This window comes from Macaca thibetana, chromosome 11 (assembly GCF_024542745.1).
Source record: "Macaca thibetana thibetana isolate TM-01 chromosome 11, ASM2454274v1, whole genome shotgun sequence".
Taxonomy (NCBI): domain Eukaryota; kingdom Metazoa; phylum Chordata; class Mammalia; order Primates; family Cercopithecidae; genus Macaca; species Macaca thibetana.
The window spans coordinates 66519255-66542930 of NC_065588.1; the positions used below are offsets into that span (position 1 = coordinate 66519255).

Genomic DNA, 23676 nt, shown 5'->3' on the forward strand with positions numbered 1-23676 from the left:
ACCAAAAATGCCAGCAAAAATTTGTGTCTCCCATACTCCATAGTCTTGTTTTTTGTTTTTTGTTTTCAGGAAATGTTTCTGAGTCATAATATTCCATAGGCTTCTATGTACAACTCTATACCAGGGGCTTGCAATGATTGCTTCATATAACTAGGACAGAGGAGCTTGTTATTTTATTTATTTTATTTTATTTTTGTTTTGTTTGAGTTGGAGTCTTGCTCTGTCACTCAGGCTGGAGTGCAGTGGCATGATCTTGGCTCACTGCAGCCTCCACCTCTCAGGTTCAAGTGATTCTCTTGCCTCAGCCTCCCAAGTAGCTGGGATTACAGGTGCATGCCACCATGCCCGGCTAATTGTTGTATCATTTAGTAGAAATGAGGTTTCACCATGTTGGCCAGGCTGGTCTTGAACTCCTGACTTCAGGTGATCCGTGCGTCTCGGCCTCCCAAAGTACTGGGATTACGGGTGAGAGCCTCTGTGCCCAGCTAGAGGAGCTTTAAAAAAAAAATTTACCACGGACCAATTAATTAGAATCTTTGGTGGTTGAAACCGGCCATTAGCATTTTATAAAATCGATGCTAGGGATTCTAATCTATAACCAGAAACTAGAGCCACTGCTCTACCCTTTCACTTATCGCCCATTACTGGAATTGTTTGTATGCCCATTTTCCTCACCAGACTGCACACTTGTTAAAGGTGTGGGCCAGCCTTCTTTGCTTATGTATCTCTAATATCTAGCACAATGCCTGATTTTCGGGTAATAAATATTGGGTGAGTGAATGAATAAGTGAATGCAATGTGTCAAATTAAAAGGAGGGTTCTTTGCTTCCAAGGAATTAGGATTTATTGGTGAAAGCAGGTGCATATGCAAATATAAATATGATTACATCAGCTAGAAATAGAAGGGGGAAGACTGAACATGGAGGTGGCTACAATAAAGAAATCAAGGCTTGACAACCTTAGGTAAATAAGTTATATAATATGGAGTAATGAGTTTGTAAGCTGGAAAGGTAGCTTGGAGTTAGATTTCTAATGGGTCATTAGTGTCAAACTAAAGAGATGGTCTTTGTCATATAGGCCATAAAAATTTGTGAAAAGTTTTTTTTAATTGAAGACTGACATGAGTAGACTTTTTAAGTCAGAAAGTAACTGATGTGACTGTTGAATGTATACTGGCTGGGAAAGATGGGTTAAAGAGAGAAAGAAAGGAGAGTACTGAGTGAAAAGCATTTTTGAATGGTTACTGTGTGCCTGCCATTGTGAATGACATTTTATTTAGATTGCTAAATTTCTAAATACTAGCCCCATTTAACAGATGAGTAAATTGCATATTTAAAAAGTTAAATAACTTGTCCAATGCACACAACTGTTAAGTGCAAAAACTGGAATCCAGTTAGTCTAATTCCCAAAGCTCCCATCAGCTTATCTGCTGGTCCTCATAAGAGACTTTGAAGGCATATACGAGAACAGTGGTAGTGAAAGTAGCTAACAAGGATTATAGCAGGAAGACTTTTTAGAGTGAGGATCAACAGAACTTAATGTAAGTGATGAGGAAAAAGGTGTCAGACTTGACTGAGTGGAAAAGGACAGTCTAGCTCTGAGTATGCTGAATTTGAGACATTCTTAAAATATCCAAAAGATGCTTTGAAAGTTAGGAACACAGACTTTTAGTTCAGGAGCAAGAGGTCAGAAGCAGTGCTATTCAGATGTGGGAATCATGGTGCACAAGCTGTAGTTACAGCCAAGACAGAGTGCATATTGGGAACACTTAGAGTGAGGAGGGAAATGTTGACAGAATCTTAGGATCATCTACATTTAAGTTATAGGCAGAAGGAGATGAAGGAAGAGTGGCCAGAGGGTGAGAGGAAAATAAAAAAAGAACGTCTTAAAAGGAGAATATTTTAAGGAGAAGGTAGTCAAGAAGAATGTAATTGAGGTACAGCCTTTGATAAGTACAGACTACTCATTCAAGAAGTTTGCCATGGACTACATCATACTAAATAGCAAAGAAAACACTCAACAGAGTGAAAAGGCAGCCTACAGAATGGGAGAAGATATTTGCAAACTATATATCCGCTAGAGTTAATCCCCCAAATATATAAGGAACTCCTACAACTCAATAGTAAAAGAAATTAATAACCTGATTTGAAAAAGGGCTAAGGGCTGAAATAGATATTTCTCAAAAATAGACATCTAAAAGGCTGACAGGTATATGAAACATTGCTGAACCTCACTAATCATCAGAGAAATGCAAATCAAAGCCACAGTGAAATGTCATCTCACACCTCCCAGAATGACTATTAACAAAAAAACAAGAGACAGGTATTGGCGAGGATACGGAGAAATTGGAACCCTTGCATACTGTTGGTGGGAATGCAAAATGGTGCAGCTGCTATGGAAGACAGTATGGATGTTCCTCAAAAAATTAAAAGTAGAACTGCCATATGATCCAGCAATCCCACTCCTGGGTATTTTTCCAAAAGACTTGAAATCAAGATCTTGACTCTTCAAGATCCTGAAGAGCTCTCCTCCTTTTACCACAGCAATATTCACAATAGCCAAGATGTGGAAACAACCTAAATGTCCATCAGCAGATGAATGGATAAAGAATATGTGAAGCCGGGCGCAATGGTGATACCTGTGGTCTCAGCTAGGGGAGGCTGAGGCGGGAGGATTGCTTGGGGCCAGGAGTCCAAGTCCAGCCTGGGCAACATAGTGAGATCCCATCTCAAAAAGAAATAGAAAGAAAATATGGTATATACACACAATGGAAGTGTTCAGCCTTTGAAAAGAAGGAAACTCTGCAACATGTGACAACATGGATGAACCTGGAGGACATTATACCAAGTTAAAGAAGCCAGACCCGGAAAGGCAAATACTGTATGATTCCACTTATATGAAGTATCTAAAATAGTCAAATTCATAGATTTAAAAAGTGGAATGGTGGTAGTTATCAGGGGCTGGGAGGAGGGGGTAATGGGAGTTACTAATCAATGACCATAAAGTTTCAGTCAAGTAAGATGAATAGGCTCTACAGATTTGTACAACATTGTACTATCGCCAACAGTAATGTATTGTACACTTAAAAATTGAAGAGGGTATATCTCATGTTAAGTATTCTTACCACAATAAAATAAAATTAAAGTTTCCTATCACTGGAAAAAAGCTTGGGGAGGAGGTGAGTAACTTGAGGAGTGGATACAGAGAAATAAGCCTCCTGCAGACGAAAACTGTTGGAGGGAGAGAGAAAAATGGAATGTATATCGTAAAGTAAAAACGGAAAGTGCCCTGAAGGAAACGAGACGGGATGAAATAAAATGGTTTCTTTTTCTGTGAGGTGGGACGGTTTGAGCCTGAACCCACTGCTGTGTGAATCAGGTGCTTCCTTGAAGCTTCCTGCCTTGGACTGGGAACTGGTTTCACAACGTTCCTGAGCTTCAGCTTGCAGTTGGAGGTGAACAGGGCGCCCCTTCCACGTGCTGTCCTGACTAGCTGGTGACCGTGTTGATGAACATCCTGTCGCTCCCCACTTGGGAACTGCGTGTTAGGAGGGCTGCCTCCCCCTGACAGGGTTGCTTCCTCCTGTCAGGGCGTGAATTTGGAATATTCTCAGTACCCAGCCAAGAAGGACTATTCCTCCAGAAGCATGAGGTGTACCTAAAAAGAGCTAACCCAAATTATATACTAAAAGTATAAAAGTATTTTTTTGTACTTTCATAACAATTCTGACACCAAACGTGTGGGGTATTTCCACACCAAGCAGTTCAGTTCTCTGGTGACACTAGCTGGTGTCTTACAATTCAGTTCGGTTCTGAGTTGGCATCAGATCCCACGAATTAAAGGGCCCAGCCCCACGAGATGACCCCCACTTCAGATGTCTAGCGCATGTCCCGGGTATCTACCTGTACTTCTGACCGACCTTCTTTAAGTCAGGCGTTCCCACATCCTCCCTCCTTGCATTTGATAATTTGCTAGAATGGCTCACGGAACACTTTACTTACTTACAGTTGATTATAAAGGAGACAACTCAGGAACTGCCACATGGAAGAGATGCATTGAGCAAGGCGCCCTCTCCAGGCACACCACCTTCCCAGCACCTTGATGTATGCACCATCCCAGGACCTCTGGAGTTGTTAGGGTTTTTATGGCTATTACATAGGCACGATTGATTATATCATTGGCCCTTGGTGGTTGAGTTGATCTCTAGCCACCTCTCCCTTGCCTGGAGACGTGGCTAAAGAGAGGTGGTGCTGAATTCTAATCCTTTATTCACATGGTCGGTTCTTCTGGCAGCCGGTCCCCATCCTCCAAGAGTCACCTCACTAGTACAAACTTGGGCGTGGTTGAAAGGGGCTTACTATGAAAAAGCAAAGATTCTCCTCTCACCCCGACTACTCAGGAAATTACAAGGGTTTTAGAAGTTCTGTGCCAGGAACCAGGGCAGAGACCAAATACTAATTTCTTATTATGTCACCTATAGCAGTTGTGTTAACTTTAGTACAGTAAATTTAAGCTCATTATACCTCCTTCAGAACGGATACACATTCCCTATCCATCATCTCACTGTCCCATTCCCAAACTGTGGGGGTGTAGATAGAAGCGGGGGTGGTCTATCACAGCCCAGCAGCACTCGACAGGATTTTTAAGCGACTCTGGGAAGGCAGGCATTCAGAGTTTGGCTCTTTTAACATGACATATGTGAGAGGAAACAGGAGTGCTGTTTGGAGGTGTGAAAAATGGCAGCTCCCTGGTGCCATCTACTCTTAGTACACTTTTTACTACTGCTAAATATGAAATTAAAATAGACTTACTGTATGGACTCCCAGATGCTCTTGATAAGATGAACTTTATATTTAAAGAAACCTTTAGATTTCGCTCAAATGCAGGAAATTAGGGAGAATAGTGAAGTTTTCACTTTTAAGAAAAGGGTGTTATTTTAAAAATCTAAGACAAAGATTAGAGGAGTCCTAGCTTTTCACTGGTTAAGCCTTGTTGAGGCAAGCTATATTCCAGTGTTGAGTCTGCAGTGGCTGAAGCAGCCCTGAAGCCGCTGTGCCTGCCATGGGCAGTCAAGTCTCCATGCAGCCATCCCTTTCCTACACGCAGGAGGGATTCTGCAGAGGTGCCACTGGGCGAATTCATGCCAAGAGTTGAGTCCATTTGTGGTCTTCCTGTATGATCTTTCCACTCTTTGCCTCCCTTAACCTCGAGGCTCAGTCTTCTTCCAAAATGTGTAGATTTTGTTTTTATAGTTTTTTATTCAGGTAAGTTCACAATTCTTCTCCCTATATCATTTTTTCATTTTTTTTGTTTCTCAGTCTTTCCCTGGCTTATCCCTTCTCAGCAAAACCTAACTTATACCCCCTTAATGAGTATGCTTTGAAACCCCCTTTTCATTGCCAGAAAACTTCTCTGTATTCTCATCTTTTCATACAATTTTCTTTCTTCATCTTTGCCTTAACTGGCTTCTCTTTGAAGAGGGCTTGTCCCTTTGAAAATAACTATTCATTCCTCAATTCCCTTTGGATCTAAAGGCCAAAAGGAGTGATCAGTCTTTATTTTTCTATCTTTTCCTCTTGTTGGAGAGCATAGAGTTTTTCTATGCAGGTTTACTTTTTAGTGCTTTGTTTTATGCCTCTGGATAGTAGGTCACAGAGTACACAGAGCAGGCTTACACACGCACACGTCAAATGAACAAATCCAGCCACACCACCTGTGCAGTCTCGTGAATTCACTTCCTCCACCACTGCCTGGATTCAGGCTCTCACCTGGCTTGTTGAAGGCATCCTCAACTAGTCTGTCAGCCTTGGTCTTTCTCTTGTCTATCATCCACACCACGCTAGGTTTTGTTTTGCTTTGTTTAAGCCTGCTTTGGATCTTGTTGTAGTCCTTGATTAAATTTTTCTGCCTCCTTCTTACCTAAAGGATAAAGGCCATGCTCTCCCAACTTCAACTTCTGCCACTGAATTATATGCCAGTCAAGGAAAACCATAGGCAAAACAACAAGAAAACAACAACAAAATAGCAGACATGGTCCTTGCCTCCATGGAGCCTATAGTCTGTAGTCACAACAGTAGTATAATTAGAAAGTAGAGTAGTGCTATGAAGGGGAAGCTGAGGATGCTGCTATGAGATGTTACAGCATGGTGGGGAATTTCAAAGACCTTTCTGAGTAAATCAAAATTAGGTCAAGACCAGAGGATGTTCAAGAATTAGCTAGGTAAAAAGCTAGGGGGAGAATATTTCAGAATGAGATTCTACCCTGTGCCAATGTTCTGCAGCAAGACAGAACTTGGTTGTTTTAGGTACTGGAAGGCCAGTGTGTCAGGAGAGCTGTGAATGAGTGGGAGAGTGGAGCAAGAACTAGACAGGGCTTAGGTTTCTCTTAAAATGTAGTGAGCCGCCAATCGTTGGTTTTAAGCAGAGTAGTAATATGGTCTGCTTTACAGATTTTAACTTTTATTCCAGCTGCATCAGTCACCTCGAGTCACTCTGTTTCCCATGCACCTTAATGCCTTTGCTCCTGTCTCTCTCCCCTTCACCTTTTTTACTTCTGGGAATTAGCACAGCACAGTAGTCCTAGAATGAACTCTAGAACCAGATGCTTTCTAGTGGCGTGGTTCTAGATATGTTACTTTAATCGCTCTGTGCCTCAGTTTCCCTTGCAGAAGTGGGATATAATATCAAGGAGATGGCATGTGCTTAACCCATAATAATTCCTATAAAAGTGTTTGCTATTATTGTTTTTATTACTACTATTAAGATTCACCTCAAATGTCATCGTGTAACCTTCTCTCATCTTTTCAGGTATAATTCATTACTTCCTCTTCTGCACTCCCACACTGCCATGGTTGTTTTTATCATACTGTTAGAGAGTTGAATATGTACTTTTCTGCTGTTATAGATTATGAATTCCTTAAGGACAGCAGTCATGTGGCATCAAGCATCAGGATTTATATTTCTCCTCTACCACTGATTAATTGTATGACGTTAGATAAATTGTGCAGCTTCTCCATCTTGGTTTCCTCAAGTATAAAATGAGGGTAGCATTACCCATCTTAAGGGCTTCTGTTTTGGTTTTGTAAGAAACACATTTGCACAATAGTTAATACTTAGTAAACACATATGCTTTTCTTCCCTGCCTCTGTAGATTTCTAACAACTCAGTTAGAAAGAAAGTTGAGTCTGGTTATTTACTGATTGGAGGCTGAGGTGTTGAATGAATAAATAATGAGGGTTTTATCAATGAGTAAAACAACAGAACACAAAAAAGGAAGAAGCAATTCTGTTGTTAAATGAAATAAATATGTTGTACTCCTGATACTAACAGATAAATCCTAATGTTTAAGTTCATTCAAAGTGTGTTTATCCTGTAGCGTATATTTTTAAATCCAATTTACTCTTAGCGTTTTAAAGAAAGATAAACATAATGCTCTGAGCTCAAATTGAGTAGAGGTTTCTTCAGAACATAGTTTTAAAGCCATTAAAATAGAAAATGAAAAGCAACTGATTAGAAAAAGACTGCTCACTTATTTAGGGCTTAGTTTTCTTATCTATAAAATTTGATAGACTGATAGATTAAATGATCTCTAAAATTCCTTCAAACTCTCAAATTCTATGGTTTTATGATTCCCTGGTTCTGAAGACTTGTACAAAATTACAGCAACTTAATATGCTAGATAAAATCCTAATGGTGAAAGGAAGAGGAAATTAGTAAAGAACTAAATGGTTAACAGTCTGGAGCCATTTAATGGAGAGGGAGACAGCTCTGCTACCTCAACAGTAATTGAGTTTCATAATGATGACACTGAGTCATCAAAAAAGGTTAAATTTGGTTCAACCTACTCTCCTTAAAAGGCAAGGAAATGTGTAATGCATTTTTAAGAAGATTTTTACCAATAATATTTTAATATTTTGTTAGTTTTTATGACTTAAAATTTAAGTTTTAATTATTTGGAAAATTCACTTTCATGAATGCCTATTTCCTGTCCATCAAACAAGCCCATTTCAGGGGCTACCGAGATCTTCCTGCTGCTGCAGAATAGCTTACCACTCTGGTATCATGGTTGTTACTCTTTTTGTAATTTAGTGTCCTAAATATTACACATAAAACCGCCACCATCGCCGGGTGCGGTGGCTCACGCTTATAATCCCAGCACTTTGGGAGGCCGAGGCGGGCGGATCACGAGGTCAGGAGATCAAAACAATCCTGGCTAACACGGTGAAACCCCGTCTCTACTAAAAATACAAAAAAATTAGCTGGGCATGTGGTGGTGGGCACCCGTAGTCCCAGCTACTTGGGAGACTGAGGCAGGAGAACGGCGTGAACCCGGGAGGTGGAGCTTGCAGTGAGCTGAGATCGCGCCACTGCACTCCAGCCTGGGCGACAGAGCAAGACTCTGTCTCAAAAAAAAAAAAGTGCCACCATCTCAAGCTGGGAACAGTGGCATATGCCTGTAGTCCCAGCTACTTGGGAGGCTGAGATGGGAGGATCATTTGAGTCCAGGAGTTTAAGGCTAGCCTGGACAGCATAGTGAGACCCTGTCTAAAAAAGGAAAAAAGAAAAGTGGTGGATGAACTGAAGAGGCTGAAATAGATAATACTGTGCGTTTATGTCATGCTAAGGGGTTTAAATTTATCCTAAGGGCAGTAGAGGAGTGACAGTCACATTTATGTTTTAGAAACACTAGTCTAGTGGCAGCATGGAGGGCAGATTGATAGACGCCAAAGCTGGAGGATCCGTGAACAATTTGGAGACTGTTGTGCCAGTCTAGACAAGGGATGGTAAGAACTTGGACAAAGGTAGGATTAGTGGAGGAAGAAAAGGAGGAACGGACATACGACTTGAAGGAAGTGGAATCTGCAGATTTAGAGAAGTACATGATGCTTGATAGGGGTTGAGGTTAAGAACTGGATGGAATTGGATCCAGTTCTGGCTTTCTGTCCTGGGTAACTCTTTTGGAGGCACCATTAACTGGAATGTTCTGGGAAAGCCTTTGCTTTCCTGATGTAAGTACTACTGCCTCCTGCTCTCTGATGCCACGACAGCAAAAGCCATCATGCAGCTTTGAGGTGATAAACAGGAGAGTGGACATCTACACATTAGTAAGAGTGGAGCAAAAAGAGCCAGCTTCCTGGCACGCTTGTGGAATAGCTGCCCCTGCCCTGGCCATGCTACCTCCGGATTTCTTGTTATGTGAGACAGATAACACTTACATGCTTAGAAATAGGCATCTGAATATGTTTACAACCAATAGAGTGAAAAATGATTGGTCAGTTGTAGTTTATTTTCCTGATATCTTTGCATTCTAAAAACAGATTGAACTCTAAAAAGAGATGCAGCTCAAAAAATTTATTTTAATATATTTGTATGTTGAATTTAATTGTACCATTGGCTTCTAAGTTTTTCTTTGGGTTTTTTAATAGAGCAAATTAAAGAAAAAACTTCGTTTTTACTAGCAGACCTCTTAGTATACAAATGGGGAAAATGTGCATATAAAGATGGGACCTAAGATTTGGAACAAATTCCAGAGGAAAATTTTGTTGACGTTGGAATGAATTCCTAAATACTACGTCTGATATTTAGTAAAAATTGCTTATTTTTGTTTTCTACTCTGAGAAGTATTTCTTGCAGTCTTATCATTAGAGAATAGACTGGTTCTATGGCTATTTTTTATAGGAACATATTGGCTGCTTCTTTAGACGTTAAATCCAATGATATATCCTGAATCTTAAAAAACAAAACAGTAAATCTGGAATCTTACCGAAACCGAGCCTTTTCCATATACATTTGTGTCTGTCTCCATATTAAGAGAGATTACATCAGAATTGAAGGCTTTCTTTGGTCCCAAAATCTGTACTTTTTTAAAAAAGCAGTGATTGCTGTGGCTTCTCCAGTATGCTGTGAAATATATATGGAAGTTATTCCAGTGTTTTTTCTCAGTCTGACATCCAAATGGCTGTACATGACTTAAAATCTGCATTTGAGAGTCTGTTTTCTAATGGTTAATCAAAGTGTTTTCATGCTTGCAAATTCATCTTCTAACAGCTTTTATCATCGTGGCATTAAAGTTAAGAATTTGATGTGTTATTAAATCACTTTTCATTTAAGATATTTTATGCAGCCTTCAAACAAAGCCCTGAGGGAATTTGGGAGGAAAAATACAAGAACCGTAGGACAAGTAGGTCATAGAGTGCAGCATCATCAGATGGTGGAATGCAGGGCAGGGCTGTGCGTCAGGAGACTTCATTTCTATCCATAGCTCTCTTCATGACTTAGTGATTGACCTTGGGCTACTTATCAAAGAGCTCTTGCCTCAGTTTCGTCTTAGATAAAATGGGGCTAGAAGTCACCGGAAACACATGTAGAATGTATTGTGGAGTTCATAGACTCCACATAGACTGTCAAATCTGGGAGACACTTTTCAGTCATTTACTCCAACCCAAAATGAATCCCCACCACATAATTTTTTGAAGTGTTTTCTGCTCTGTACTTGAACAACTCTTGTGACAGTGGACATCACCTCCTCCTGAAGAAGCCCACTCCATTTTTAAACGTTTTTAGTTGTCAAGAAATTAATCCTGGGGAATACCTAAAATAGGCAAATTCCTAGAGACAAATAGTACATTAAGGTTATCAGGGACTGGGAGAAGAGGAAAGTGGGGAGCTACTGCTCAATGGCTAGAGAGTTTCTGTTTGGTGAGATTTAAAAGTTTTGGGCCGGGTGCGGTGGCTCACACCTGTAATGCCAGCACTTTGGGGGGCCAAGGCAGGCAGATCAAGAGGTCAGGAGTTCGAGACCAGCTTCACCAACATGGTGAAAACCCGTCTCTACCAAAAATACAGAAATTAGCCAGGTGTGGTGGCGCGTGCCTGTAATCCCAGCTACCCAGGAGGCTGAGGCAGGGGAATCGCTTGAACCCGGGAGGTGGAGGTTGCAGTGAGCTGAGATTACACCACTGCACTCCAGCCTGAATGACAGAGCAAGACTCCATCTAAAAAAAAAAACGTTTTGGAAATAAATGTTGTGAATCTAATTAATACCACTAAATCGTGAGTCTAATTAATGCCGCTAAATTGAACACTTTACCACAATTTTTAAAGATTCACCTCAGTTCTGTCATCTCAGTGTGGAGGTAGACCATATCGTCCAAGTTTTACAGAAGAGACAACAGAGGCTTTAAGATCCCATGGCCAGGGAGGAGCAGTGTCAGGATCTGCACCTGAGTACTTGACCTTCAGACTGTTGGTGTCACCAAGTTCATCATGCCATCACTGTTGGGAACCAATTCATTCTCATCATTTGGGATGCTTTTCTTACTGTGCCCTGAGCTGGCCAGTCCAGAGGAGGGCAGAACATTTCTACCACCCTTGTTAAATCCAGAGACTAAAACTTAGTTAATGACATGGCATGAGCTTTTTTGGCAACTACAGCACACCATTGATTCATACGGAGCTTACACTTAATTAAACTTGCTCCCCCAACATTTGATTTATACACGCTGCTCTTTATTAAAGCAGTTCCCCCTATTCTTAAACTGGTGAGATTTGTGTTACATTCAAATATGCAAGAATTTTAAAATGTCTTATGTATCCCTATGCGAATACATCTTGTTGCTTTTGACCGATTGTTCCAGACTCATGATTATTTTGACTCTTGATTTGGTACCCATCATATTTGTTATATCTTCCATCATACTTCTATCTTAAGTGTAAGTCAAAATGGCTTTGGTTTTTCTCATCCAAGTTATCGATAAAAATGCTGAAAAGGACTAGGACATAGACCTATTTCACGGCTGATCGCCCTCTGGCCTTTCATAATAGCCAACACCTGTTTACCATGCTGCCTCTGTACCAGAAACTATTTAAATGCTTTTTGCATATTAACTCATTGAATCTGCACGACACCCCTACAAGGCATTGTTAACACAATCTTCATTTTATACATGAGGGACCTGGAGCACAGAGAGGTTAAGCAATATGACCAAATCACATAGCTGGCAAGTGACAGAGCCAGGATTCAAACCTCTTTATTGAGCTTCCAGAGTCCATTCTCTTAACTATTCTGCTCTAGTGCTGCTAACATGAGCCAGGATTCTAGTCCATTCTGGGTTAGGATAACATAAGGGACTGTATTAAATCTAATTAATAAGATTGCTATTATAACATTTTTTAAAGTGTACTGTTGGTGGCAAAATAATCTGAAATGCCAGACCAAAGCATTTGTGCTGTATCTTCTACCAAGAAATTATTTCCCCATTTGTTCACCAAACTCTAATCTCCTGTTCTTTCATGTCTGCTGAAAAGATATTTCGTTTTTGTTTTCCCAGGCAAACTTCAGTTCTCCTTCTTTAATATTACCTCTGCACTTTGTGCAAATGTCCATTGCGTTTTGAAATGGATTTCAACAGTAAGCCAACAACAAACATTTATGAGCACCTAGAGCATATGACAAGCATTATTCTGGGTAATGGGAATATAAACATGGGAAAATGGTGTTCCTGCCTTTGGATTTACAGCTGACTAGTGAGAGCCAACACAAATATGGCCCTGGTCCCTGCTACATCATAGCTATTCTGCAAATATCACATGGCTGAATGGAAGAGAGCTGAGTACCAAGAAAGTCTTTTAAAATGCCCAAATAAACATCTCTAAACTTTTTTGTGCTTTAGATTAAGATTGTTTTTGACCATCATGGCAGTTTCCTTCGTGAAAACATTGGATCCCCAGCCTTTCCTGGTGTGTTTCAGTGAGCTTAGGCTAAACTGCGCTGTGGAAACAACCTGAAAATCTCAGGAGTTTATAACAGCCAATGTTTATTTCCTGTCCAGGTCTGTCTTGGGTCGTGTGCAGCTCTGTTCCATGTCATTTTCACTGTGGGACCCCAGATGAAGGAGGGTCACCTATCTGGGGCATTAATGCTAGTATCAAGGTGAAAGAACAGAAAACAGGTTCCTTCTGTAGGAATACCTGTGGCTATAATTTTTAGTGATTTTCAAAATCTTTACCATGTTTATTCCACCAATCTGATAGTTATTTACATGTATTTTCTTGAATTTTGAATATCACATGCTACCAGGCTAAAGTTAAGCTGCTGGCACATCTAAGAAAAACTTTAAGATTGACTGATAGGGTCTTTTTCATTACTCAACTTTTAAGATTCTATTATTGAACTGTAAGTCACCACTTGAATTGTTATGCGTATTTCTATATAGTATTTTTGTTCTCCAAACATATTTGTAATCAATTCATCATTTAGGAAAAGAGCCTCAAAATTAATTTAGCTAATTTTACTTTGCAAAAGCATTTCAAGATCTGTTTAATGCATTTTAACTGAGAGAGATAATTGCTTGACAGACTACAACAGAATTGAATGTAAAGCTCTTATTCATGTATTCTTTACTATATAATTTAGGGGTTAGGATGAATGATTTATTGCTAGCCTTGGTAGAAATGCTAGTCTGTTTCTGTTTTCCTACATGCAGTAGCAAAGTACATATATGCTGCTAATTATTTAATTTAAAAAATAACTGGTGTGTAATACACTTTAATGAAACAGGCTTTTAACAATTGGGAATCTTCTAGAATGATATAATAACAGAAGGTAGCGCTTTCTTCAGAAAGACATACAGCTGACTTTCCCTCCACCCATGATACATTTTTCAGAGCCTTTCTCCAGAGCTGCCAAAATAATGGTACAGTACTGATGCTGGAGGTATAGAAAAGAAAATAAATTGTGGCAATGGGTTGATTTTTCTTCACTGAGGATCTAATTACAGGGAATTGGACTTAACCTAATCAAACAATAATGGCAATTTCCTAAGAGTAAATTAGGGAAAAAATTACTGTGAGATGAGTTGCAGAATCTTTTTCAGAGGTTTGGAGAAAAACAGAATGTCTGTTCACCTGTTTGGGCCCACTTAGTATTGGCTTAACCAGGCGCTGGCTGCAGTTCCTAGCATGCTGGGTCTGAAATTGTGACATGTATAGGAGCAGCAGCATTGGAGGGCAAAGTACCTCAACAGGGATGGGACAGGTGAGTTGAAGGAACAGGAACTGCTTGTGACCGTTGTTATACACACATCTATCTGGCTGGGCTAGATAGAGATCGATTAAAAGACGAAACAGGAAGAAAAGCAGTAATGACAAAGTGAGTAGTAAATATGATCATTTGTTCTTGGAAATTATCTGGAAATAGTTGGCACAGTCTGTAAAAACACAAGCAAATACACATGCCTGTTTATGCAAATACATCCATGATATTTACAATTTCAAACAAATCTATGTGGCCTTTGGAAAAAACCTCCATGGCATCTAAGATCTTGTTGCCTGCCCCCTACCTTAATTTGCGTAACTGACACTCTATGGCACTGGATTTTCACTTTGTTCTTTGAAGCTGTTTCTTATTCCACTAACATTTACTGAGCTCTCACTTTGAGCTTAGCAGGGTGTGATGCTCTTCTAGGTGTGGGAATACTGGGAAAAAAATCCAGGTTCCTGGGAGTTGAGCAGACTCACTGAGACTACGGACCGTTCTTTATGGGGGCATTTGTGGTTGAGCCATGGGAGACTCAGCTAGCCCGTGTTGCTGTGCCCCACTTCAATTGTCCTATCTAAGAAGCCATCTTGACTTTGTATCAAAATTCATGGGGAAAATGTTCCTTGACTTCCTTTTAAATGCCATATTTTATCTGTGCACATCATACCCAGGATTGTTGAGATGGTAAGAAGATACATTGACATTTGGGGGGATTCCTTACCCACCTCATTTCCTTGAGAACCCAGTTCTAAAGCTCTTGCCAGCCTTACAGACACCCAATGGAATCCCTGCTCATAGGCATATTTTGGGCACATCAGTATGTTTGTCATTTTCTCCCTGGAAACAGTTTCTCACACCCACGTTGCAAGTGTGTGATCTGTGATTATATCTCCTGCTCGTTTTCTGTGTCCTCTTTGCCTGGAGCGAGGGCTGAGAACATGATTCAGCTTAGGGAAATAATACAGAATGTGGTTGTTAAAGTGATCTTTCAAAAAGCAGCTTTTTATATGTGTGCAGTCACTATGCTTGGCGTCGCCTATGACTTCATTCACCTGAAACAATGAAGCAGATTCTAGGATTTTAGAATTACGGTCTTGGACAAACCTAGAAGACGCCTGCTTTTAGGCCCTTGGATATAATCTTATTTCATTTAAAAGATTTTGAAGATTTTGAGACAAAGGCGCATGCTAACTTTGCTCCATGATTAATCCTTCCAGTGTTTGTTGCCGTCTTGATGTTATATCAAAAACCATGAGGAAGATGTTTCTTGACCTCCTTTTAAATGCCATATTTAATCTGTGCACACTGTACCCAGGATTGTTGAGATGGCAAGAAGATACATTGACATTTGGGGGGATTCCTTACCCACCTCATTTCCTTGAAAACCAAATTCTAAAGCTCTTGCCAGCCTTATAGATACCCAGTGGAATCACTGCCCATATGCATACTTTTGGTGCATCGGTGATTTTTGCTCACTGTGACTAATCCTTCCAGTGTTTGTAACCTTTCTTATAAGGAGAACTTCTATTTCAACTTTGTTAATTTGGCTTCACAAAGTAAATAAGGGGCACCGTTGTTTTGTCTTAATCAGTGAAGGGAATATGGGATGTCCTGATATAATTAGTGCTGTGATTTTTAGTCCTATCCAGCCCGGGCTTGCTTGAGAAGTCCCTTGTGTACCCCTGTATTATCAGACATGCCATATCACAACAAGTACCTTTTGATGTTTAAGAATTAATTCCTCTAAGGAATTGTAAAAAAGAAGGATATTTTGAGCGTTAACATCCTAAATCCACATTTCCATTTTCTGAGGATGTTTCCTTAGGACTAGGCATCACTGAGATGGAAAATTCGTTCTGAGAGACTTTCTTTGGAAACAAAATGGCTCACCCTCAAATTTCCCCATTTCTGGATGAAATCCGATTTAATAATACAGTATTGCTCTTCAAATATGAGAGAAATCATTGTAAGGAAGAATGTGGGTTTTAAAGAATAGACTGCTTGCTCCAGAACTTTAAGAAACTAAATCTGCTGCTTTAAGCTCCTAGAGCAGCGATAGGAAATAGATACAGGCAGTAATTTGCAGATAGTTCTAAGTGTAATTGACTTCTACAATGAATATGAGCTTGTCTTCAACTTTGAGCTTTGAAAATACCACAGACTGCCGGGCGCAGTGGCTCACACCTGTAATCCCAGCACTCTGGGAGGCTGAGGCAGGCGGATCACGAGGTCAGGAGATCAAGACCATCCTGGCTAACACGGTGAAAACCCGTCTCTACTAAAAATACAAAAAATTAGCCAGGCGTGGTGGCGGGCGCCTGTAGTCCCAACTATTTGGGAGGCTGAGGCAGGAGAACGGCATGAACCCGAGAGGCAGAGGTTGCAGTGAGCCAAGATCGCGCTACTGCACTGCAGCCTGGGTGACATAGCGAGACTCTGTCTCAAAAAAAAAAAAAAAAAAAAAAAAAAAAAAAAAATTAAAAGGTTCCAGTTCTGTATCATATTCTTTATATTCTTTGGGTTGTCAAATTCATTTCTTCAAGGTTGGAAAAATTGGACTAGATTTGAGGTCATCTATGCTGTGTAGGGTTTTATAGAAAACTGCTTCCCAGCTGGGTGTGGTGGCTCACACCTGTAGTCCCAGCACTTTGGGACCCCAAAGTTGGAGGATCGCTTGAGTTCAGGAGTTCGAGACTGGCCTGGGCAACATAATGAGATCCCGTCTCTACAAAAAATTGTAAAAATTAGCTGAGCGTGATGGTGTGCACCTGTAGTCCTGGCTACTAGGGAGGCTGAGGTGAGAGGATCGCTTGAGCCCAGGAGGTTAAGCACTCCAGCCTGGGCGACAGACTGAGACCTTGTCTCAAAAAAGAAAAAAACAAAACAAAAACAAAAAAAAAAAAACACTTTTCCCATACATACCCTCGTTTGATCTTCTTAATGAGGGTTTTGTTTCCCATTTTACAAATGAGGAAACTCCAAGGTTTTTTCTGTTTTGTTTTTGTTTTTTGAATGAAGGTATTCTAGAGCATTCATGGTTTGTGTTTATACAGTTAAGGTTCTGATCCATCTGGATTTTTTTGTATGTGTGGGGAGAATAAAACGGGGAGCCGCTGTTTTTTTCTCCAAATGGCCTGTGTTGTCACAACACAGTTTATTGAATCAGTAATTCATCTTTCCTGTGTGAATTTAAAATGTTGAACTTTCACATCAAATTTGGAACTACAAAGTAGGTTAACAAGGTGAGAACTATAATAAGAATAATCTCTCAAATAGAAGAATGTAGATGTCTTCTTGTCTCCAGTTTATTTATGCTTAAACCTTAAGTTTAAATGTTTGGGCAGAAAACACTTACAGTCCTCTATGAAATAACTAACTTGATAAGTCAGAGAAACCACAAACCAAATTACTCTGAAGAACAGTAATTCTTAAAGAAAACCTCACAGGAATTCTGGAACAAGGAACATCAGAAATCCTGCACTTCTGATGAAATCAATGAATTAAAAGTCCTACTCTCTGGTGTGGAGATAACCTGTAACTGATCCAGGTTCCTGAGCAGCTCAAGGAGGTCGATGGAAGAGGAAAAGGATTTAATGTAAATTTAATGCAGTTTCTTAGATCTGATCTTAGAGAATATCTAACTAGGTTGAAAATTCTCTTTCCATTGTATTTTCAATGGAAGAACAACAAAGGATTTTAATAAAGCCTTTTTATGCCAAGCTGACTTTAGAATAAAATTCATTCACTGACTTGCTTTTTTAAAAAAGACAGAAAGTCCTAAGCGTCCTTCTGGTTTGCAAGTCTTGACGATTACCCCTCTTTATTTCTGAGAACTCAAGAAGCATCTCCGACAGGGGTTATCCTTAATAGGCCCCTGATCTCAGGGTTTTAAGAATCACATTGGAAAAACTGACAGATGGATAAAAAATAATTACCACACAGTGTGAGTAAAACCTTTTAAAAAGTCGATTACTCTGGGAGCGCAAGCGGCGGCGGTTTCCCCAGGCCTCTACTTTGGGAGACTTGGTTGGGACAGTTACTTGACTGGGCTGCATCTGAAGGGACAGTCATCTTAATCAGTAGGAAAATATTTGCCAAACCCAGCTACCAGAAGAATTTAATGCTGTTAAATGATAGTTTGTAGGATAAGTCTGGGGTATACCTTCTATTTGTAGTCCTAATCATGGGGCTGGTGTTACTGAATTATTTTTTTCCTTGCTGTACCTGAGACGTGTATATAACACTTTATTGCTCCAAAATAATGTACCTGCCAGTTTTCTGGATATCCTGCCAAAACTGAATGCAAATGTTTCTCTCCAAAAACTGCAAGTTTGGGGCTTGATTTAATTTTCTCCATGAAGAATAGGCAAGCTTGATGAGCAGCAACTCTTGTACAATTAAACATTACTACATAAAATTAACCTACTTTGAGAAAACAGCTAAGGAAAATGTAAGGCTGTTTATAACATTCATACCTCTATAGTCAGCCTTTCATTCATAGATAGGAGGCATCCGTGGAGCTAACCATAATCTTGATATGGTTAATACCTCCCTAGCCTTTTTTTGTTTGGTTTTTTTTAGAGAAGGTCTCAGTCTGTCACCCAGGCTAGAGTGCCGTGGCGCAGTCTTGGCTCACTGCAGGCCCACTGCAGCCTCAACCTCCTAGGCTCAAGCGATACTTCCCCCTCAGCCCCCAAATAGCCGAGATTACAGGCATATGCCACCACGGCCATCTAATTTTTTTTATATTTTGTAGAGACAGGGTCTCCCTATGTTGCCCAGGCTGTTCTTGATCTGGGCTCAAACAGTCCTCCCTCCTTGGCCTCCCAACGTGCTGGGATTACAGGCATGAACCACTGTGCATGGCCACTTCCCAAGCTTTTAAAAGCCCTTATCACAGTATTATTGCTAGACCCCAGTGGGCAAAAATTGGCTCATGGTACTATAGGGGACAAAAACAAACAAACAAAAACCTTTTCCTTTACCTTTTCAGGTTTAGTGGCTGGGGCCTGTGAATTAAACTGACAAAAGATAACCAGAGAAAAAGCATACACATTTTATCACTGTTAATATTTTTATGAGCACAGGGCTTCACAGTAGTACATAAGAAGTGTTTAGACTCAGGGCTTGTCTACCTAACTTAGAAGGGAAAAGGGAGAGAAAGAAAAGTTTCCTATGGGAAGGACAAATGGGTTTTTAGGAGGACAAGTTAGTGATAATGTTTTTCTTCGTGAGTATTAGTGGTCTTTCTGTCTTCCTCAGGGCCACAAAATTCCCCTGGAGAAGGGATTTACAGTAGCCTCAAATCTCAGAAGCTGCTGCTTTTAGTCAGATAAGGGAAGATCCAAGAAAGCTTTGTTTAGCACTTGTTGAATCTAAAATGTCTTCAGCTTAAAATAATCTTGTAACCAACGCTGGAGTTCTGAGTGGATCCCCACAACAGAGCAGTTCAACATAAAGAATACTGCAAAGGTGAGCCGAGATCGCACCCCTGCAGTCCAGCCTGGGTGACAGAGCAAGACTCCGTCTCAGAAAACAAAAAGAATACTGCAAAGGCTGGGTGCAGTGGGTCACACCTGCAATCCTAGCACTTTGGTAGGCAGAGACGGGCGGATCACGAGGTCAGGAGATCGAGACCATCCTGGCTAACATGATGAAATCCCGTCTCTACTAAATATACAAAAAATTAGCCAGGCGTAGTGGTGGGCGCATGTATTCACAGCTACTTGGGAGGCTGAGGCAGGAGAATGGCGTGAACCCGGGAGGTGGAGCTTGCAGTGAGCCGAGATCGCGCCACTGCACTCCAGCCTGGGTGACAGAGCAAGACTCTGTCTCAAAAAGAAAAAAAGAAAATGACTTGAACATTAAGTATCAATTAGGCAGTTTGAGAAATAACTAAGTAGCATTGCGTTTCATATTTCATTTTTTTAATCTATTAGAACTTTACACAATGCTTCTTAAACTGAAGTGCACATAAGAATCATCCCAGAGCTTCTCCAAAATGCAGATTTCTGGATCCCACAAACTCACATGCTAATTATAGTAAATCAAGGGTTGAAAACCAGGAAACTGCACTTCAACAAGCACTGTTAAGTGATTCAAATTTGAGAAAAGCTGGCTTAGGGGTAAATAAGTAGTACAATTTTTAAAATCTTACAGACAGGGTTTCAAATCGTGTCGTTATTTTAAATTGTGTAATCCTGGGGAAACCAATCTTTCTTTACCTCAGTTTCTTCCATTATAAAATGAAAATTAAAAATTACTTGAGCAAAGGGTCATTTGAAGGATCAAATGAGTCTGAATGTCCTACCACAGCGCCTGGAGGGTAGAAAGCACGTAATAAATGCTGACTGTCATTATTATCACCACATATTTTCAAACCCTGACTCAGGGTAGTGCCAATGCTTAGGGAAGTTTTTCTGTGGGCGCCCACAGTATTTCCTCTTCTTTTGTAGCCCTGACCCAGGGCTTAAAAGTGCTTTTCCTTAGTGTTCCTTCATACTCCAAGAGAAATCTCTTGCTTACTTTTTTGAAGTCCCTAGATATAGAGTAATTACCCCTTTTTTGCTTATTGTCTACATATTCTTGTCACCATCCTGGTTTTATGACGTCAGATCTCATGATGCTATTTATCCAGTTTGCCACATGTGGCAAACAGTGATTATTTATAAAGAAATTACAGTTCATTCCCTACCATATAATTATGGCAAATTGAATTCTAAGCCCAAACCCCTTTGCAAATAGTTTTTGGCTAAACAATCTGAAAACTGCCTGCCTGATAAAATTGGAGGAAACTGAGACAGGGGAGTGCCTTCAAGCCCCGTTTGAATGAGCTAGACTTTAATTAGGACACAAGAAGCAATTTAGAGATAATCTCACTAAATCAAAAAACTGAATGATGAGCGTGAGCATTACTGTGCAGTTAAATGTTTTTCCTGTTGAAGGAGATTATGGGGCACCTTAGAGCTGTAGGAAGTAGAAACGGACATGAATTATTTTTACCAAGAAAAGTCTACATTTATATTTAACATTTCCAGCTCAAAGAACACTTTTGAAGTGATTACAAATTCAGTATGGCTAACTCAGAGGGACTGATGTCGTTTTGTCATTTAAGATATTAAGGTTTTACTCCAAGCACTCTGGTAGGAGGTAGAATGCCAAGAAGTTTCTGAATAAAACAAATATCTGGGTCCAGCATTTTTCAGTTATTATTTTTCTCTCCTCCTCTTCTTTTTACTCACATTCTTTTTTGGTACATGTTCTTCAAACTGTGTTTCAGAAAATATGTATGATTCCCACCACTGTCATCTGGGCTATTTTTCTGGCTCAATTGCACAATATTGTGAAAGCATTCAACATCAGTTAAGAATGACTGGAGTATGAATACAAACGAGGATCCACGCTGAAGCATTTTACTAGAAAATTAGTTGCAAAAACATATTACTTATGGAAATTACATGCACATTTATTAAAATAATGTTTTTAAAAATCCAAGTTCTTTTTTTTAACACCATAACCATTTTTTTTTTTCTTTTGGAGGCAGGGTCTCACTCTGTCACCCAAGCTGGAGTGCAGTGGCTTGATCATGGCTCACTGCAGCCTCGACCTCCTGGGCTCAAGAGATCCTCCCACTTCAGCCTCCCAAGTACCTAGGTCTACAGGCATGTAGTTTTTTGTAGAGACAGGATTTCGCTATGTTGCCCAGGTTGGTCTTGAACTCCTGGTCTCAAGCAATCTGCCCGCCTCTGTCTCCCAAAGTGCTGTGATTACAGGCATGAGCCACTGTGCCCAGCCATCTTAACCATTTAAAAATGTACACTTCAGTGATACTAAGTAAAATTCACATTCTTGTGCACCCTTAGCCATTTTGATGAAGAATTTAAGACTCATTTTTGTATCAGTGGATTATGGGGGAGCATAACAGTCCTTCACAGAAAGAAGGAAAGAGCATCCTGAGAGACAGCTTTTACCTTCCCTCACACACTTAGGGAGAGGTTTCTGACAGCTGTGAGCACTGTACCTGGGAAAAGAATCATGGCAGTGCTGGGATGGGGATTTCAGACTCTCAAATATGATTCTGGCTATCCTGTGTCCTGACTCTTTTTAGACCTCAGCCTTGACTTTTTTAGACTTCAGTCATGAAGTTTCTTGAAAATTTGCATGGATAATAAGGCTAAAAGCAACATCTATTTGTAGAATAGCAGCAATGACAATGTCATAGCCCTAATGGGCCTTACAGAAGAAAAGAATATATACATCAATATATACACATATACTAATGGTAGCACAAGTCTTGGAGATAATTTAATGCTATAGGAATTCCAAAAAAAGGCACAGTTTCTGAAAGCTGGGATGATTGTTGCCTAATTGTTAAAATGACTCTGCATTTACTTAATATAAATTTTAATTGGAATACTATGAAATAAAACATCAATAGAAATCTTGTATTATGTACAAAATTTGAAATTACACTGTGCATCAAAGGAAAAAATGCAAGGATTTTGTAATTTCAAAGCCAGTCGGTAAAACTATTTATGTTAATGGCACATGATAGCTCCACCATAAGTAAAAAGAAATATTCAACGCCCTTTGTCAATCTTCAGGGAAAATGGGTTCTGAATTATGAGAGCTGTGACTAATGAGTGATTTTCAGGAATGTATTTCTGTGTTAGATGCACTATTCTTGTGCTCTGAAGGCTTTGATGTTCTTAAGGGCAGTTGGACTCATTATTCTGCATTATTTTCATTTTTTTCTGGCGGAAACATAGCTACTCTAGTGTAACACAGCAAACCTTGTGGATGAAATGGAAATATCTTACAAAATGTAAACCTCTTGTATTAAAAAGTTAAATTCCTGCCGGGTGCGGTGGCTCACACCTGTAATCCCAGTGCTTTGGGAGGCCAAGGCTGGCGAATCATGAGATCAGGATATCCAGACCATTCTGGCTAACACGGTGAAACCCCGTCTCTACTAAAAATGCAAAAAAATTAGCCAGGCATGGTGGTGGGTGCCGGCAGTCCCAGCTACTCAGGAGGCTGAGGCAGAGATTGCAGTTAGCTGAGATGGCGCCACTGCACTCCAGCCTGGGTGAGAGAACGAGACTCCATCTCAAAAAAATAAAATAAAATTTCTTCCAGGATCTCTTTCTAATGGCCAAAGATTAGAGATCATGGCTTGTGGAGCAAATCTCATCTTCACTTTCTGTGAATGGGACCAATGCAGGAATTGGAAAATAGAGCCTCACATTGACAAGACAGAAATCTATTGCTAGGACTTCGCGAGATTTATCAAGAAAGTGGTCAGTGTTTTAAAGTGATGGCTAATTTCACCCAGAAGCATGGGAAAAGGCATTCATTCAGCCATTGTCTGCTTATTAATAAAAACCTCTAGTTTACATAGTGAAGCCGAGTTGCCCTGAGAGTGACACCAGCTGTCTTTCTGACTGAATTCAAGCAGTGGCTTTAACTGACCTTTTTTTTTTTTTTTCTGAATTAAGATCACTGGGGCCACACCTGTGAGCTAAGGTCTAGTTCTGATTTATTGGAGAATGCTCACCCGTCAGTAATTTTTTGACTGATTCAAACCCCTTGACCAGTGGACATTAGAGGATGAATGAGAAAGTGGAATACATTACGTA

General features: G+C 40.1%; 1 protein-coding gene across 1 annotated transcript in view; it reads left to right on the plus strand.

The window, feature by feature from the left end:
* KCNMB4 (potassium calcium-activated channel subfamily M regulatory beta subunit 4) overlaps window positions 1-23676 on the plus strand; it is a 65524-nt gene that overhangs the window by 37738 nt on the left and 4110 nt on the right. The gene's annotated exons all lie outside the window — the stretch shown is intronic.